Below are 18120 nucleotides of genomic sequence, written 5' to 3'. Positions count from 1 at the left end.
TTTGTCACTTTTTTGCTGGATTTTTGTCTTTTTTTGCTGGATTTTTGTCACTTTTTTGCTGGATTTTTGTCACTTTTTTGCTGGATTTTTGTCACTTTTTTGCTGGATTTTTGTCATTTTTTTTGCTGGATTTTTGTCTTTTTTTGCTGGATTTTTGTCTTTTTTTGCTGGATTTTTGTCACTTTTTTGCTGGATTTTTGTCACTTTTTTGCTGGATTTTTGTCACTTTCTTGTTGGATTTTTGTCACTTTTTTTGCTGGATTTTTGTCTTTTTTTTTGCTGGATTTTTGTCACTTTTTTGCTGGATTTTTGTCTTTTTTTGCTGGATTTTTGTCACTTTTTTTGCTGGATTTTTGTCACTTTTTTTGCTGGATTTTTGTCTTTTTTTGCTGGATTTTTGTCACTTTTTTGCTGGATTTTTGTCACTTTTTTTGCTGGATTTTTGTCTTTTTTTGCTGGATTTTTGTCTTTTTTTGCTGGATTTTTGTCACTTTTTTGCTGGATTTTTGTCTTTTTTTGCTGGATTTTTGTCACTTTTTTGCTGGATTTTTGTCACTTTTTTGCTGGATTTTTGTCTTTTTTTGCTGGATTTTTGTCTTTTTTTGCTGGATTTTTGTCTTTTTTTGCTGGATTTTTGTCTTTTTTTGCTGGATTTTTGTCTTTTTCTGCTGGATTTTTGTCACTTTTTTGCTGGATTTTTGTCTCTTTTTTGCTGGATTTTTGTCACTTTTTTGCTGGATTTTTGTCACTTTTTTTTTTGCTGGATTTTTGTCTTTTTTTGCTGGATTTTTGTCTTTTTTTGATGGATTTTTGTCTTTTTTTTGCTGGATTTTTGTCGCTTTTTTGCTGGATTTTTGTCACTTTTTTGCTGGATTTTTGTCTTTTTTTTGCTGGATTTTTGTCATTTTTTGCTGGATTTTTGTCACTTTTTTGCTGGATTTTTGTCTTTTTTTGATGGATTTTTGTCTTTTTTTGATGGATTTTTGTCACTTTTTTGCTGGATTTTTGTCACTTTTTTGCTGGATTTTTGTCACTTTTTTGCTGGATTTTTGTCACTTTTTTGCTGGATTTTTGTCACTTTTTTTTGCTGGATTTTTGTCTTTTTTTGCTAGATTTTTGTCTTTTTTTGATGGATTTTTGTCTTTTTTTTGCTGGATTTTTGTCGCTTTTTTGCTGGATTTTTGTCACTTTTTTGCTGGATTTTTGTCTTTTTTTTGCTGGATTTTTGTCATTTTTTTTGCTGGATTTTTGTCTTTTTTTGCTGGATTTTTGTCTTTTTCTGCTGGATTTTTGTCACTTTTTTGCTGGATTTTTGTCTCTTTTTTGCTGGATTTTTGTCACTTTTTTGCTGGATTTTTGTCACTTTTTTTTGCTGGATTTTTGTCTTTTTTTGCTGGATTTTTGTCACTTTTTTGATGGATTTTTGTCTTTTTTTTGCTGGATTTTTGTCGCTTTTTTGCTGGATTTTTGTCACTTTTTTGCTGGATTTTGTCTTTTTTTTGCTGGATTTTTGTCATTTTTTGCTGGATTTTTGTCACTTTTTTGCTGGATTCTTGTCTTTTTTTTTGCTGGATTTTTGTCGCTTTTTTGCTGGATTTTTGTCACTTTTTTGCTGGATTTTTGTCTTTTTTTTTGCTGGATTTTTGTCGCTTTTTTGCTGGATTTTTGTCACTTTTTTGCTGGATTTTTGTCTTTTTTTGCTGGATTTTTGTCACTTTTTTGCTGGATTTTTGTCTTTTTTTGCTGGATTTTTGTCTTTTTCTGCTGGATTTTTGTCACTTTTTTGATGGATTTTTGTCTTTTTCTGCTGGATTTTTGTCACTTTTTTGCTGGATTTTTGTCTTTTTTTGCTGGATTTTTGTCTTTTTCTGCTGGATTTTTGTCACTTTTTTGCTGGATTTTTGTCTCTTTTTTGCTGGATTTTTGTCACTTTTTTGCTGGATTTTTGTCACTTTTTTTTGCTGGATTTTTGTCTTTTTTTGCTGGATTTTTGTCTTTTTTTGATGGATTTTTGTCTTTTTTTTGCTGGATTTTTGTCGCTTTTTTGCTGGATTTTGTCACTTTTTTGCTGGATTTTTGTCTTTTTTTTGCTGGATTTTTGTCATTTTTGTTGGATTTTTGTCACTTTTTTGCTGGATTTTTGTCTTTTTTTGATGGATTTTTGTCTTTTTTTGATGGATTTTTGTCACTTTTTTGCTGGATTTTTGTCACTTTTTTGCTGGATTTTTGTCACTTTTTTGCTGGATTTTTGTCACTTTTTTGCTGGATTTTTGTCACTTTTTTTTGCTGGATTTTTGTCTTTTTTTGCTGGATTTTTGTCTTTTTTTGATGGATTTTTGTCTTTTTTTTGCTGGATTTTTGTCGCTTTTTTGCTGGATTTTTGTCACTTTTTTGCTGGATTTTTGTCTTTTTTTTGCTGGATTTTTGTCATTTTTTGCTGGATTTTTGTCACTTTTTTGCTGGATTTTTGTCACTTTTTTGTTGGATTTTTGTCACTTTTTTTGCTGGATTTTTGTCTTTTTTTTTGCTGGATTTTTGTCTTTTTTTGCTGGATTTTTGTCACTTTTTTTGCTGGATTTTTGTCACTTTTTTGCTGGATTTTTGTCACTTTTTTTGCTGGATTTTTGTCACTTTTTTTGCTGGATTTTTGTCTTTTTTTGCTGGATTTTTGTCACTTTTTTGCTGGATTTTTGTCACTTTTTTTGCTGGATTTTTGTCTTTTTTTGCTGGATTTTTGTCTTTTTTTGCTGGATTTTTGTCACTTTTTTGCTGGATTTTTGTCTTTTTTTGCTGGATTTTTGTCACTTTTTTTGCTGGATTTTTGTCACTTTTTTGCTGGATTTTTGTCACTTTTTTTGCTGGATTTTTGTCACTTTTTTTGCTGGATTTTTGTCTTTTTTTGCTGGATTTTTGTCACTTTTTTGCTGGATTTTTGTCACTTTTTTTGCTGGATTTTTGTCTTTTTTTGCTGGATTTTTGTCTTTTTTTGCTGGATTTTTGTCACTTTTTTGCTGGATTTTTGTCACTTTTTTGCTGGATTTTTGTCTTTTTTTGCTGGATTTTTGTCACTTTTTTGCTGGATTTTTGTCTTTTTTTGCTGGATTTTTGTCACTTTTTTGCTGGATTTTTGTCACTTTTTTGCTGGATTTTTGTCACTTTTTTGCTGGATTTTTGTCTTTTTTTGCTGGATTTTTGTCTTTTTTGCTGGATTTTTGTCACTTTTTTGCTGGATTTTTGTCACTTTTTTTGCTGGATTTTTGTCTTTTTTTGGCTGGATTTTTGTCACTTTTTTGCTGGATTTTTGTCTTTTTTTGTTGGATTTTTGTCACTTTTCTGCTGGATTTTTGTCTTTTTTTGGCTGGATTTTTGTCACTTTTTTGCTGGACTTTTGTCTTTTTTTGGTTTCTGATTTGTTTTCTGAGTTTCTGATTTGTTTTCTGAGTTTCTGATTTGTTTTCTGAGTTTTCTGATTTGTTTTCTGAGTTTCTGATTTGTTTTCTGAGTTTCTGATTTGTTTTCTGAGTTTCTGATTTGTTTTCTGAGTTTCTGATTTGTTTCCCCCCCCCCTCAGGTACAATGACGTCCTGGAGCACGGTCTCCCCGACTGGAGGCAGCCGGTGTTTTACTATCGCCGAGTGAGGAAGATGAGCAACAGTGAGCTGGGAATCATCCTCTTCATCACGCTGACCGTGGGGACACTTCGCCGTGCTGTGGTCCATCTACCTGGAGAAGCAGCTGGTACCACCCCACACACACACACACACACACCTACCTAACCCCTCGCCTCCTGACCCCTGACCCCTCGTCTCCTCCTCAGGACGAGCTGCTGACTCGCAAAAAGCGTGAGAAGAAGAAGAAAGTGAGCTCCAAGCCGGACGCCGACAGAGACAGGTCTGTGTTCATCTGCTCTTTCTTCTTCTGCAGTTCTCCCCCTGTGGCTCTTTCTTCTTCTGCAGTTCTGTCCCTGTGGCTCTTTCTTCTTCTGCAGTTCTGCCCCTGTGGCTCTTTCTTCTTCTGCAGTTCTCCCCCTGTGGCTCTTTCTTCTTCTGCAGTTCTGCCCCTGTGGCTCTTTCTTCTTCTGCAGTTCCCCCCCTGTGTCTCTTTCTTCTTCTGCAGTTCTGCCCCTGTGGCTCTTTCTTCTTCTGCAGTTCCCCCCCTGTGTCTCTTTCTTCTTCTGCAGTTCTGCCCCTGTGGCTCTTTCTTCTTCTTCTGCAGTTCTGCCCTGTGGCTCTTTCTTCTTCTGCAGTTCTGCCCCTGTGGCTCTTTCTTCTTCTGCAGTTCTCCCCCTGTGGCTCTTTCTTCTTCTGCAGTTCCCCCCCCTGTGGCTCTTTCTTCTTCTGCAGTTCTCCCCCTGTGGCTCTTTCTTCTTCTGCAGTTCCCCCCCCTGTGGCTCTTTCTTCTTCTGCAGTTCTGCCCTGTGGCTCTTTCTTCTTCTGCAGTTCTCCCCCTGTGGCTCTTTCTTCTTCTGCAGTTCCCCCCCCTGTGGCTCTTTCTTCTTCTGCAGTTCTGCCCCTGTGGCTCTTTCTTCTTCTGCAGTTCTGCTCCTGTGGCTCTTTCTTCTTCTGCAGTTCTGCCCCTGTGGCTCTTTCTTCTTCTGCAGTTCTCCCCCTGTGGCTCTTTCTTCTTCTGCAGTTCTGCCCCTGTGGCTCTTTCTTCTTCTGCAGTTCTGCCCCTGTGGCTCTTTCTTCTTCTGCAGTTCTCCCCCTGTGGCTCTTTCTTCTTCTGCAGTTCTCCCCCTGTGGCTCTTTCTTCTTCTGCAGTTCTCCCCCTGTGGCTCTTTCTTCTTCTGCAGTTCTCCCCCTGTGGCTCTTTCTTCTTCTGCAGTTCTGCCCCTGTCACTTTTTTGCTGGATTTTTGTCACTTTTTTGTCACTTTTTTGATGGATTTTTGTAACTTTTTTGATGGATTTTTGTCACTTTTTTGATGGATTTTTGTCACTTTTTTGCTGGATTTTTGTCACTTTTTTGTCACTTTTTTGATGGATTTTTGTCACTTTTTTGTCACTTTTTTGAAGGATTTTTGTAACTTTTTTGATGGATTTTTGTCACTTTTTTGTCACTTTTTTGAAGGATTTTTGTAACTTTTTTGATGGATTTTTGTCACTTTTTTGATGGATTTTTGTCACTTTTTTGTCACTTTTTTGCTGGATTTTTGTAACTTTTTTGTCACTTTTTTGCTGGATTTTTGTAACTTTTTTGATGGATTTTTGTCACTTTTTTGTCACTTTTTTGAAGGATTTTTGTAACTTTTTTGATGGATTTTTGTCACTTTTTTGATGGATTTTTGTCACTTTTTTGATGGATTTTTGTCACTTTTTTGTCACTTTTTTGCTGGATTTTTGTCACTTTTTTGTCACTTTTTTGATGGATTTTTGTCACTTTTTTGTCACTTTTTTGAAGGATTTTTGTAACTTTTTTGATGGATTTTTGTCACTTTTTTGATGGATTTTTGTCACTTTTTTGCTGGATTTTTGTCACTTTTTTGTCACTTTTTTGATGGATTTTTGTCACTTTTTTGTCACTTTTTTGAAGGATTTTTGTAACTTTTTTGATGGATTTTTGTCACTTTTTTGTCACTTTTTTGAAGGATTTTTGTAACTTTTTTGATGGATTTTTGTCACTTTTTTGATGGATTTTTGTCACTTTTTTGATGGATTTTTGTCACTTTTTTGTCACTTTTTTGAAGGATTTTTGTAACTTTTTTGATGGATTTTTGTCACTTTTTTGTCACTTTTTTGCTGGATTTTTGTAACTTTTTTGTCACTTTTTTGCTGGATTTTTGTAACTTTTTTGATGGATTTTTGTCACTTTTTTGTCACTTTTTTGAAGGATTTTTGTAACTTTTTTGATGGATTTTTGTCACTTTTTTGATGGATTTTTGTCACTTTTTTGATGGATTTTTGTCACTTTTTTGTCACTTTTTTGCTGGATTTTTGTAACTTTTTTGATGGATTTTTGTCACTTTTTTGCTGGATTTTTGTCACTTTTTTGATGGATTTTTGTCACTTTTTTGATGGATTTTTGTCACTTTTTTGAAGGATTTTTGTCACTTTTTTGCTGGATTTTTGTCACTTTTTTGATGGATTTTTGTCACTTTTTTGCTGGATTTTTGTCACTTTTTTGAAGGATTTTTGTCACTTTTTTGCTGGATTTTTGTCACTTTTTTGAAGGATTTTTGTAACTTTTTTGCTGGATTTTTGTCACTTTTTTGTCACTCTTTCTTCTTCTGCAGTTCTGCCCCTGTGGCTCTTTCTTCTTCTGCAGTTCTGCCCCTGTGGCTCTTTCTTCTTCTGCAGTTCCCCCCCGTGGCTCAGTGGTTATCCCCTGTGTGTGTGTGTGTGCAGGGCTCAGGAGCGCCCCCACTGGCAGGACCTGCTGCCTCTGAAGGTCTCCATCTGGCTGTACGTGTCGCTGAGGAACCTGCCTCAGACGGTCCAGGTCTGATCAAACACCAGCTGAGTCTGAGGTTGTTATTGTGTCACACTGACGGTGGCGCCCCCTGTGTTCAGGAGGTGAGGTGCTTCTACGAGGAGCAGCAGCTGATGAAGAGGAGGCTCCAGGAGGAAGAGGAGGAGGAGGAGCGGGAGACACAGACCAGTAAGAACCAGAAACATGAGTAAGAACCAGAAACATCAGTAAGAACCAGGAACATCAGTAAGAACCAGGAACATCAGTAAGAACCAGGAGCATCAGTAAGAACCAGGGGCATCAGTAAGAACCAGGAGCATCAGTAAGAACCAGGAACATGAGTAAGAACCAGGAACATCAGTAAGAACCAGGAGCATCAGTAAGAACCAGGAACATCAGTAAGAACCAGGAACATGAGTAAGAACCAGGAACATCAGTAAGAACCAGAAACATGAGTAAGAACCAGAAACATCAGTAAGAACCAGGAACATCAGTAAGAACCAGGAACATCAGTAAGAACCAGGAGCATCAGTAAGAACCAGGGGCATCAGTAAGAACCAGGAGCATCAGTAAGAACCAGGAACATGAGTAAGAACCAGGAACATCAGTAAGAACCAGGAACATCAGTAAGAACCAGGGGCATCAGTAAGAACCAGGAGCATCAGTAAGAACCAGGAACATCAGTAAGAACCAGGAGCATCAGTAAGAACCAGAAACATGAGTAAGAACCAGGAGCATCAGTAAGAACCAGGAACATCAGTAAGAACCAGGAGCATCAGTAAGAACCAGGAACATGAGTAAGAACCAGGAGCATCAGTAAGAACCAGGGGCATCAGTAAGAACCAGGAGCATCAGTAAGAACCAGAAACATCAGTAAGAACCAGAAACATCAGTAAGAACCAGGAACATCAGTAAGAACCAGAAACATGAGTAAGAACCAGGAGCATCAGTAAGAACCAGGAGCATCAGTAAGAACCAGAAACATCAGTAAGAACCAGGAGCATCAGTAAGAACCAGAAACATCAGTAAGAACCAGGAACATGAGTAAGAACCAGGAACATCAGTAAGAACCAGGGGCATCAGTAAGAACCAGGAGCATCAGTAAGAACCAGGAGCATCAGTAAGAACCAGGAGCATCAGTAAGAACCAGGAGCATCAGTAAGAACCAGGAGCATCAGTAAGAACCAGAAACATGAGTAAGAACCAGAAACATGAGTAAGAACCAGGAACATCAGTAAGAACCAGAAACATCAGTAAGAACCAGGAGCATCAGTAAGAACCAGGAACATCAGTAAGAACCAGGAGCATCAGTAAGAACCAGAAACATCAGTAAGAACCAGGAGCATCAGTAAGAACCAGGAGCATCAGTAAGAACCAGGAGCATCAGTAAGAACCAGAAACATGAGTAAGAACCAGGAGCATCAGTAAGAACCAGGAGCATCAGTAAGAACCAGAAACATCAGTAAGAACCAGGAGCATCAGTAAGAACCAGGAACATGAGTAAGAACCAGGAGCATCAGTAAGAACCAGAAACATCAGTAAGAACCAGAAACATCAGTAAGAACCAGGAACATCAGTAAGAACCAGAAACATCAGTAAGAACCAGGAGCATCAGTAAGAACCAGGAACATGAGTAAGAACCAGGAACATCAGTAAGAACCAGGAACATGAATAAGAACCAGGAACATCAGTAAGAACCAGAAACATCAGTAAGAACCAGGAACATCAGTAAGAACCAGGAGCATCAGTAAGAACCAGGAACATCAGTAAGAACCAGGAACATGAATAAGAACCAGGAACATGAATAAGAACCAGGAACATCAGTAAGAACCAGAAACATCAGTAAGAACCAGGAGCATCAGTAAGAACCAGGAGCATCAGTAAGAACCAGGAACATGAATAAGAACCAGGGGCATCAGTAAGAACCAGGAACATGAATAAGAACCAGGAACATCAGTAAGAACCAGAAACATCAGTAAGAACCAGGAGCATCAGTAAGAACCAGGAACATCAGTAAGAACCAGGAACATCAGTAAGAACCAGGAGCATCAGTAAGAACCAGAAACATCAGTAAGAACCAGGAACATCAGTAAGAACCAGGAGCATCAGTAAGAACCAGAAACATCAGTAAGAACCAGGAGCATCAGTAAGAACCAGGAGCATCAGTAAGAACCAGGAACATGAGTAAGAACCAGAAACATGAGTAAGAACCAGGAGCATCAGTAAGAACCAGGAACATCAGTAAGAACCAGGAACATCAGTAAGAACCAGGAGCATCAGTAAGAACCAGAAACATCAGTAAGAACCAGGAACATCAGTAAGAACCAGGAACATCAGTAAGAACCAGGAGCATCAGTAAGAACAAGGAACATCAGTAAGAACCAGGAACATGAGTAAGAACCAGGAACATCAGTAAGAACCAGAAACATCAGTAAGAACCAGGAACATGAGTAAGAACCAGGAGCATCAGTAAGAACCAGAAACATGAGTAAGAACCAGGAGCATCAGTAAGAACCAGGAGCATCAGTAAGAACCAGGAACATCAGTAAGAACCAGGAACATGAGTAAGAACCAGGAGCATCAGTAAGAACCAGGAACATCAGTAAGAACCAGGGGCATCAGTAAGAACCAGGAGCATCAGTAAGAACCAGGAGCATCAGTAAGAACCAGGAGCATCAGTAAGAACCAGGAGCATCAGTAAGAACCAGGAGCATCAGTAAGAACCAGAAACATGAGTAAGAACCATGTGTGTGTCCAGGGGAGCGGAAGGTGAAGGTGAAGAAGCCGAAGGTGGAGTTTCCCGTGTACGACCCCTCCCTCGACGACGGTCTCCACGGTAACCTCCAGCCCGGGAACGGTCTCCACGGATACGACGCCGCCCTGGAGGAGATCGAGGACCAGATGGACGACTGGCTCCAGGAGCAGCGGCCCAAGAAGAAGGTCTGTGTTATTAACGGGTTCCCAAAGCGGGGTCCGGGGCCCCAGTAGAGTAATGTCATGATCTGCCGCAGGCCTCTGATTGGTCGGAGGAGGACCTGAGTCTGCTGTCCCGCCTCATGGTGAAGTTTCCCGGGGGGACTCCGGGTCGGTGGGAGAGAATCGCCCACGAGCTGAACCGCGGCGTGGCAGAGGTCAGAGGTCACGCTTCAGAAACAGCTTTATGAGACGTGGACAGACACAGACGCATCTCGTCACAGAAGGGGGCGGGGCTTCACGAGGGGGAAAATAGAATCTTTAGAGAAACACAATTTTTCCCTCTTTTTAGCCATTTTCTGATTAAATATGAACTTATTTATCACATAAATAAAGTCAGGTGTAAATCAGGCCCATATGGATATTTTCTCACAGCAGATTGTTCAGTAGACGTGAAAAAACGGCAGTTGTAGCTAACCGTTAGCATTAGCGCGATGCTAACATGTAGCATCAAGTTAGCATTCTCCGTTATTCATGTATTTATGGGCTGTTGAACCACTTTGCTCCTCCCCATGTCTTTGTATCTTTATTCAGTAGAAACTATATTCATAATTCAGCATTTGTTAAAGTAGTTTATGAATAATTAGAGAAAGTTTGTATCAATAGATACTGAGGCATCTCTGGAATCGCCCATATATGGTCATTTTTGAAAACAGTTAAGATAAGATAAGATGGTACTTTATTGATCTCACAGATGGAGAAATTGCATTCGATGAGAGAGCATCTTTTTTTTTTCTTTGGTGAAAGATCGTTGTGTCGCGGCCGCCATCTTCACTGTTTTGGTCAGTGGGTCAAGGGGGAAAACAATTTTGAGAAATATCTAAACTTTCTCTAATTATTCATAAACTACTTTAACAAACGCTGAATTATAAATATAGTTTCTACTAAATAAAGATACAAAGACATGGGGAGGAGCAAAGTGGTTCAACAGCCCATAAATACATGAATAACGGAGAATGCTAACTTCATGCTACATGCTAGCATCGGGCTAATGCTAACGGTTAGCTAGCGCTTGCTACAACTGCCGTTTTTTCACTTTAACTGAACAATCTGCTGTGAGAAAATATCCATATGGGCCTGATTTACACCGGACTTTATTTATGTGATAAATAAGTTCATATTTAATCAGAAAATGGCTGAAAAGAGTGAAAATGTTGTTTCTCTAAAGCTTCTGTTTCCCCTCGACGAGGCCACGCCCTCTTCTGTGACGAGGTGCGTCTGTGTCTGTGCTGACCAGGAGTTCTGTTTCAGGTCACGACCAAAGTGAAGCAGGTGAAGGAGCAGGTGATCCACAGCCACACAGGTGAGACCAGCTCGGCTTTACCCAAATCTAAACGCTTCTGGACTGGAGAGCAACAGTGAAGCGCCTCATTTGAAAGCTAAGACCTACAAAACTGATCCTTCCTGTGTTCTGTGATTGGTCCAGGGCTGCAGAAGGTGAAGCTGTCCGAGCTCAAGGCCACGCCCCCAGTGACATCACTACCGGCAGACGATGACATCACGCAGAGAGAGGACGTGGTCTGCGAGGAGGGGGAGGAGTCTCCTGTGAGGAGGCGGGGCCAGGTGAAGGCCAAAGGTCGTCGTCAGGCGGACTTCGACCCCAACGCCCAGGAAGAGGAGGAGGAGCCTGAGCCGGACCCCGCCCCCTGTCCTCCCACAGGCTCCACCCCCTGGACACAGAACCAACAGCGCCTCCTGGAGGCGGCGCTGCAGCAGTTTCCCCGAGGAACAGCTGAGAGATGGACTCGCATCGCCGGAGCTGTGCCGGGGCGGAGCAAGGTACAGGCCACGCCCACCAGGCACAGGACACGCCCACTTAGCACAGGACACGCCCACCACGCACAGGACACGCCCACTTAGCACAGGACACGCCCACCACGCACAGGACTAATCAGAGTCTGGCTTCCTCTGAGTCGACCAATGAGACGAGCTTTTCCTGTGAACCCGCCTGTCGGGTCCAATCAGGAGAGAGGGGGCGGAGCTTGAAAGAAGAGGGAGGGACATTATCTATAGTCTCTCTTCACTTTGCAAAAGTACAGACGATCATGTAGCTGAGCAGACGATTGGTTCAGGAGCGGGAGGCGGGACATACAGCGCGGACTGACTTTGGTTTCTGATTTAGTTTGTGATTTAGTTTCTGATTTAGTTTCTGGTTTAGTTTGTGATTTAGTTTCTGATTTAGTTTGTGATTTAGTTTGTGATTTAGTTTCTGATTTAGTTTCTGATTTAGTTTCTGATATAGTTTCTGATTTAGTTTCTGGTTTAGTTTGTGATTTAGTTTCTGATTTAGTTTCTGATTTAGTTTCTGATATAGTTTCTGATTTAGTTTGTGATTTAGTTTGTGATTTAGTTTCTGATTTAGTTTCTGATTTAGTTTCTGATTTAGTTTCTGGTTTAGTTTGTGATTTAGTTTGTGATTTAGTTTGTGATTTAGTTTCTGATTTAGTTTCTGATTTAGTTTCTGATTTAGTTTCTGGTTTAGTTTGTGATTTAGTTTGTGATTTAGTTTCTGATTTAGTTTGTGATTTAGTTTGTGATTTAGTTTCTGATTTAGTTTCTGATTTAGTTTGTGATTTAGTTTCTGATTTAGTTTGTGATTTAGTTTCTGATTTAGTTTCTGATTTAGTTTCTGATTTAGTTTGTGATTTAGTTTCTGATTTAGTTTCTGATTTAGTTTCTGATTTAGTTTCTGGTTTAGTTTGTGATTTAGTTTGTGATTTAGTTTGTGATTTAGTTTGTGATTTAGTTTCTGATTTAGTTTCTGATTTAGTTTCTGATTTAGTTTCTGGTTTAGTTTGTGATTTAGTTTGTGATTTAGTTTGTGATTTAGTTTCTGATTTAGTTTCTGATTTAGTTTCTGATTTAGTTTCTGGTTTAGTTTGTGATTTAGTTTGTGATTTAGTTTCTGATTTAGTTTGTGATTTAGTTTGTGATTTAGTTTCTGATTTAGTTTGTGATTTAGTTTCTGATTTAGTTTCTGATTTAGTTTCTGATATGGTTCTGAGTTTCTGATATGTTTCTGGTTTGGTTTCTGAGTTTCTGATATGTTTCTGGTTTGGTTTCTGAGTTTCTGATATGTTTCTGATATGTTTCTGGTTTGGTTTCTGAGTTTCTGATATGTTTCTGATATGTTTCTGGTTTGGTTTCTGAGTTTCTGATATGTTTCTGATATGTTTCTGGTTTGGTTTCTGAGTTTCTGATATGTTTCTGATATGTTTCTGGTTTGGTTTCCGAGTTTCTGATATGTTTCTGATATGGTTTCTGAGTTTCTGATATGTTTCTGATATGGTTTCTGAGTTTCTGATATGTTTCTGATATGTTTCTGGTTTGGTTTCTGATATGTTTCTGATATGTTTCTGGTTTGGTTTCTGAGTTTCTGATATGTTTCTGATATGTTTCTGGTTTGGTTTCCGAGTTTCTGATATGTTTCTGATATGGTTTCCGAGTTTCTGATATGGTTTCTGATATGTTTCTGGTATGGTTTCTGGTTTAGTTTCTGATATGTTTCCGAGTTTCTGATATGTTTCTGGTTTGGTTTCTGAGTTTCTGATGTGTTTCTGATTTGGTTTCTGATATAGTTTCTGGTATGGTTTCCGAGTTTCTGGTATGTTTCTGGTTTCGTTTCTGATTTGTTTCTGGTTTGGTTTCCTGTTCCCTCAGGACGAGTGCACGGCTCGGTACAAGGCTCTGGCGGAGCTGGTTCAGAAACGGAAACAGACCAAGACCTCGTGACCCTCGACCTCCCGGACTGTGTTGCCAAAGGTTTGTTACAGCCGGAGCCCCGCCCCCCTGGCCCCGCCCCCCCCGGACAGAGCGGTGCTGGCCCCGCCCCCTCCTTCAGTGCTGTTTATTTTTGTTAATGATTTAGTGCCTTAAACCGTCAAGTATTTATTACACTTTCAATAAAGTTTAAAAAACCTGTTTGTGCGTCTGTCTGAGAGCGCCCCCTGGTGTCTGAGAGCGCCCCCTGGTGTCTGAGAGCGCCCCTTGGTCTCTAACAGAGGCCGGGTTCGCGGCTGGCGGAGGCAAATTAAAGCCGGTCTCTAAAACAGGCCTTTTATTAGAAACTATAGCAGTAGAAATATTCCCCATGTTAGGAGTTTGTCTCATACTGGTGTAAATGAAAACTCAGGTGCAGGAAGTAACAAACTGAACCCGGGCCGAGGGCGACGCTGCGGAGGAGCTGATCCCAGCGTAACTTTGACACAGATTTAGACACTTTTCAAACCTCCTGTGACCATATTTGGAAACAGGGCAAATGTCGTGTGACCCTCCAGGGTTTTAATAAAGTCTCCATCGCGTCTTCAAAGCACGTCCAGCTGCTCCGTGTGCAGGTCAGTCCCACGCCTCAAAATAACTCCTCCCATCAGCGCGAGCGTCTCGTCTTCTCTCGGGTCAGTCTCATGATCGATCACAAACACAAACGCTCCGTCTAAACTCGCCTTTTACACAAGAGAACAACAAATAATCCGGTCCGGTAAAAACGAAACAGAAACCTGCAGTGACACTGATGTCAAAGCTCCGCTAACAGCAACGAAACACTTCCTGTTGTCCCGACAAAATAAAAGGCCTCAACGTTCCAGCCGCTGGGAGAGGGTTTGAAATGTTACTTAATAAATGAACCTAATATTTTAGGTGCAAATGGAACAAATCTCCTTTTTCTTCATTTTCCTGGTCGTCCGTTTTGCTCAAAAAGAAATAAAGGCCTGTCTCTAATTGTGGCCTGGTTCCAATAAAGGCCTGGTCCTGATGCCCTGGAGTAAATAAAGGCCCCGGCCGATATTAGAACATTTACGGTAAGTTATGATGAACAATCCAGATGTTTTCAGCGGCGTTTGTGGACCAGATGCTCAGTATCACCAAGTTTGATCAGTTCAATGTATTTCAAACTAAATCAACCTTTTGAACAAAATAAAGCTTTTAAATTAAATACTTTATGATACTTTAACTGAAATGTCAAACAAATAAAACAAACCTGGGATAGAAACGTTTAACTGTTTATTTGGATTTTGCAAAAAATGATAAATGTGAAACAATGAAAACATGAGCATTAGTGAATAGAGTGACAAAATAAACACAGATACAAATACTCAGATAAAAATAATCTCAGATAAAAATACTCAGATAAAAATAAACTCAGATAAAAATACACAGATAAAAATAAACACAGATAAAAATACACAGATAAAAATAAACACAGATAAAAATAAACACAGATACAAATACACAGATAAAAATAAACACAGATAAAAATAAACACAGATACAAATACACAGATAAAAATAAACACAAAAATACACAGATAAAAATACACAGATACAAATACACAGATAAAAATAAACACAGATACAAATACACACAGATACAAATACACAGTTAAAAATAAACACAAAAATACACAGATAAAAATAAACACAGATACAAATACACAGATAAAAATAAACACAAAAATACACAGATAAAAATAAACACAGATACAAATACACAGATAAAAATACACAGATAAAAATAAACACAGATAAAAATAAACACAGATACAAATACACAGATAAAAATAAACACAGATACAAATACACACAGATACAAATACACAGATAAAAATAAACACAGATACAAATACACAGATACAAATACACAGATAAAAATAAACACAAAAATACACAGATAAAAATACACACAGATACAAATACACAGATAAAAATAAACACAGATAAAAATACACACAGATACAAATAAACACAGATAAAAATACACACAGATACAAATACACAGATAAAAATAAACACAGATACAAATACACACAGATACAAATACACAGATAAAAATAAACACAGATAAAAACACACAGATAAAAATAAACACAAAAATACACAGATAAAAATAAACACAAAAATACTCAGATAAAAATAAACACAGATAAAAATACAGATACAAATACACAGATAAAAATAAACACAAAAATACACAGATAAAAATAAACACAGATACAAATACACAGATAAAAATAAACAAAAAATACACAGATAAAAATAAACAAATAAACACAGATAAAAATACTCAGATAAAAATAATCTCAGATAAAAATACTCAGATAAAAATAAACTCAGATAAAAATACACAGATAAAAATAAACACAGATAAAAATACACAGATAAAAATAAACACAGATAAAAATAAACACAGATACAAATACACAGATAAAAATAAACACAGATAAAAATAAACACAGATACAAATACACAGATAAAAATAAACACAAAAATACACAGATAAAAATACACAGATACAAATACACAGATAAAAATAAACACAGATACAAATACACACAGATACAAATACACAGTTAAAAATAAACACAAAAATACACAGATAAAAATAAACACAGATACAAATACACAGATAAAAATAAACACAAAAATACACAGATAAAAATAAACACAGATACAAATACACAGATAAAAATACACAGATAAAAATAAACACAGATACAAATAAACACAGATACAAATACACAGATAAAAATAAACACAGATACAAATACACACAGATACAAATACACAGATAAAAATAAACACAGATACAAATACACAGATACAAATACACAGATAAAAATAAACACAAAAATACACAGATAAAAATACACACAGATACAAATACACAGATAAAAATAAACACAGATAAAAATACACACAGATACAAATAAACACAGATAAAAATACACACAGATACAAATACACAGATAAAAATAAACACAGATACAAATACACACAGATACAAATACACAGATAAAAATAAACACAGATAAAAACACACAGATAAAAATAAACACAAAAATACACAGATAAAAATAAACACAAAAATACTCAGATAAAAATAAACACAGATAAAAATACACAGATACAAATACACAGATAAAAATAAACACAAAAATACACAGATAAAAATAAACACAGATACAAATACACAGATAAAAATAAACACAAAAATACACAGATAAAAATAAACACAGATAAAAATACACAGATAAAAATACTCAGATAAAAATAAACACAGATAAAAATACACAGATAAAAATACACAGATAAAAATAAACACAAAAATACACAGATAAAAATAAACACAGATAAAAATACACAGATAAAAATACTCAGATAAAAATAAACACAGATAAAAATACACAGATAAAAATACACAGATAAAAATACACAGATAAAAATAAACACAAAAATACACAGATAAAAATAAACACAGATAAAAATACACACAGATACAAATACACAGATAAAAATAAACACAAAAATACACAGATAAAAATACACACAGATAAAAATACACAGATAAAAATAAACACAGATAAAAATACTCAGATAAAAATAAACAGATAAAAATACACAGATAAAAATAAACACAGATAAAAATAAACACAGATAAAAATAAACACAGATAAAAATACACAGATAAAAATACTCAGATACAAATACACAGATAAAGCATAAATCACTTTGCTGCTTTTCTGAGTGATTTCACTGTGAACATCACAGACAGAAGCAGAGACTGAGGAATCTCTTCAATCTGTGGCTTTATTTACATTTGACATGAACAATGTCAGAAAAGTTGATTCAATAATAAACAGATGATATTTTTAACTGGACCAAAACTCAGCCTCCTGACCTAAACTAAGTGCATGCCCTGTTCCTCTCGTCTGTCCTCTCCTCTCATCCATCCTCTCATTCACTCCAGCTCCACTCAACATCATCTTCTCAATCAGCGAATCCAGCTGGTCATATTTGGAAACTGAATCTGGGTTCTGATTGATCTGCTGCTTAATCTGTTCGGCTTCATACAGGCACATTTTTCTCTGTCGTTGAAGTGCGGCCAGTTCCTTCTCCAGATCCTCCAACTGACTGGTCTTCTCCTCACTCTGGGCTTTGTTCTTCTCGTATCTGGCCTTCATTTCTTTATCAATCTTTTTCACAATTCTGGTCTTGTTCACATATATCTTGTTATCTTTCACATGATCTTCCGCTGGACATTTTCCAGAGCAGGAGGTGCATCTTCCATTTTTCATTGCCTCACACCGGGATGAACTGAGGGCAATGGTGCATCCTGGGTAATGACAGTTCTCCTCACATTTGTCACAAACAGTGGCTCCACTACGAAAAGCCCAGCCCCAAAACCCAGAGCCTGGAATCGTCTCTTTCTCTCTGTAGTGTTCTACTACGTTTATGGTGAAGTCCTCGTTCTTTTTCATCTCTTCTTCATATTTGATCAGTTCCTCTTTGTTTGTCTCAATCACCTTTTCTTTCATCAGTATAGTTTGAACTCTCTCCTTCAGGTTCTGGATACAGGCCTTGAGATGGACTCCCTTCCTCAACTGTGTTTTCATCAGGGACTGAGGACGACATCGTCCAAGGAACTCTGTCAGGTCTTCCAGTCCATTGTTTGACATTTCAAAATCCTTTTCTGCTCTTTCAGCTTCTCCGTCTTCGATCTTTTCCTTTTGACGGTTGTTGAAGCAGAAATGAACTGGGTCGTCGTTCTGGTCTCTGGCACATTGAACCTTTGCTTCTTCTAAAGCTCTGAGAGCATCTGAGGGTTCCCTTCCATCTGAGTGAGTCATCAAGGCCACAGTGTTCTGCTCCAAGTCTCTCCCAAACAGAGAAGTGACTGAGTTAAAGATTGAGGCTGTTCTGTCGTCCAGTCTGTTCACTGAGGCCTTCAGCACCAAACCCACTGCATC

General features: G+C 37.8%; 1 pseudogene across 1 annotated transcript; it reads left to right on the top strand.

Annotated features, from left to right (window-relative positions):
• The first annotated feature begins 3571 nt into the window (after nucleotides 1-3571).
• Nucleotides 3572-13280, top strand: LOC306982794 (dnaJ homolog subfamily C member 1-like; annotated as a pseudogene). The gene is made up of 9 exons (XR_013794279.1): nucleotides 3572-3738; nucleotides 3818-3891; nucleotides 6344-6437; nucleotides 6509-6596; nucleotides 9166-9347; nucleotides 9419-9538; nucleotides 10632-10683; nucleotides 10807-11159; nucleotides 13041-13280. The product of XR_013794279.1 is annotated as a dnaJ homolog subfamily C member 1-like (transcript).
• Nucleotides 13281-18120: the final 4840 nt, after the last annotated feature.

The sequence above is a fragment of the Gobius niger genome (assembly GCF_951799975.1).
Source record: "Gobius niger genome assembly, contig: SCAFFOLD_143, whole genome shotgun sequence".
Taxonomy (NCBI): Eukaryota; Metazoa; Chordata; class Actinopteri; order Gobiiformes; family Gobiidae; genus Gobius; species Gobius niger.
The sequence above is the reverse complement of the archived record's forward strand: the minus strand, read 5'-3'. Positions and strand labels throughout refer to the sequence as shown.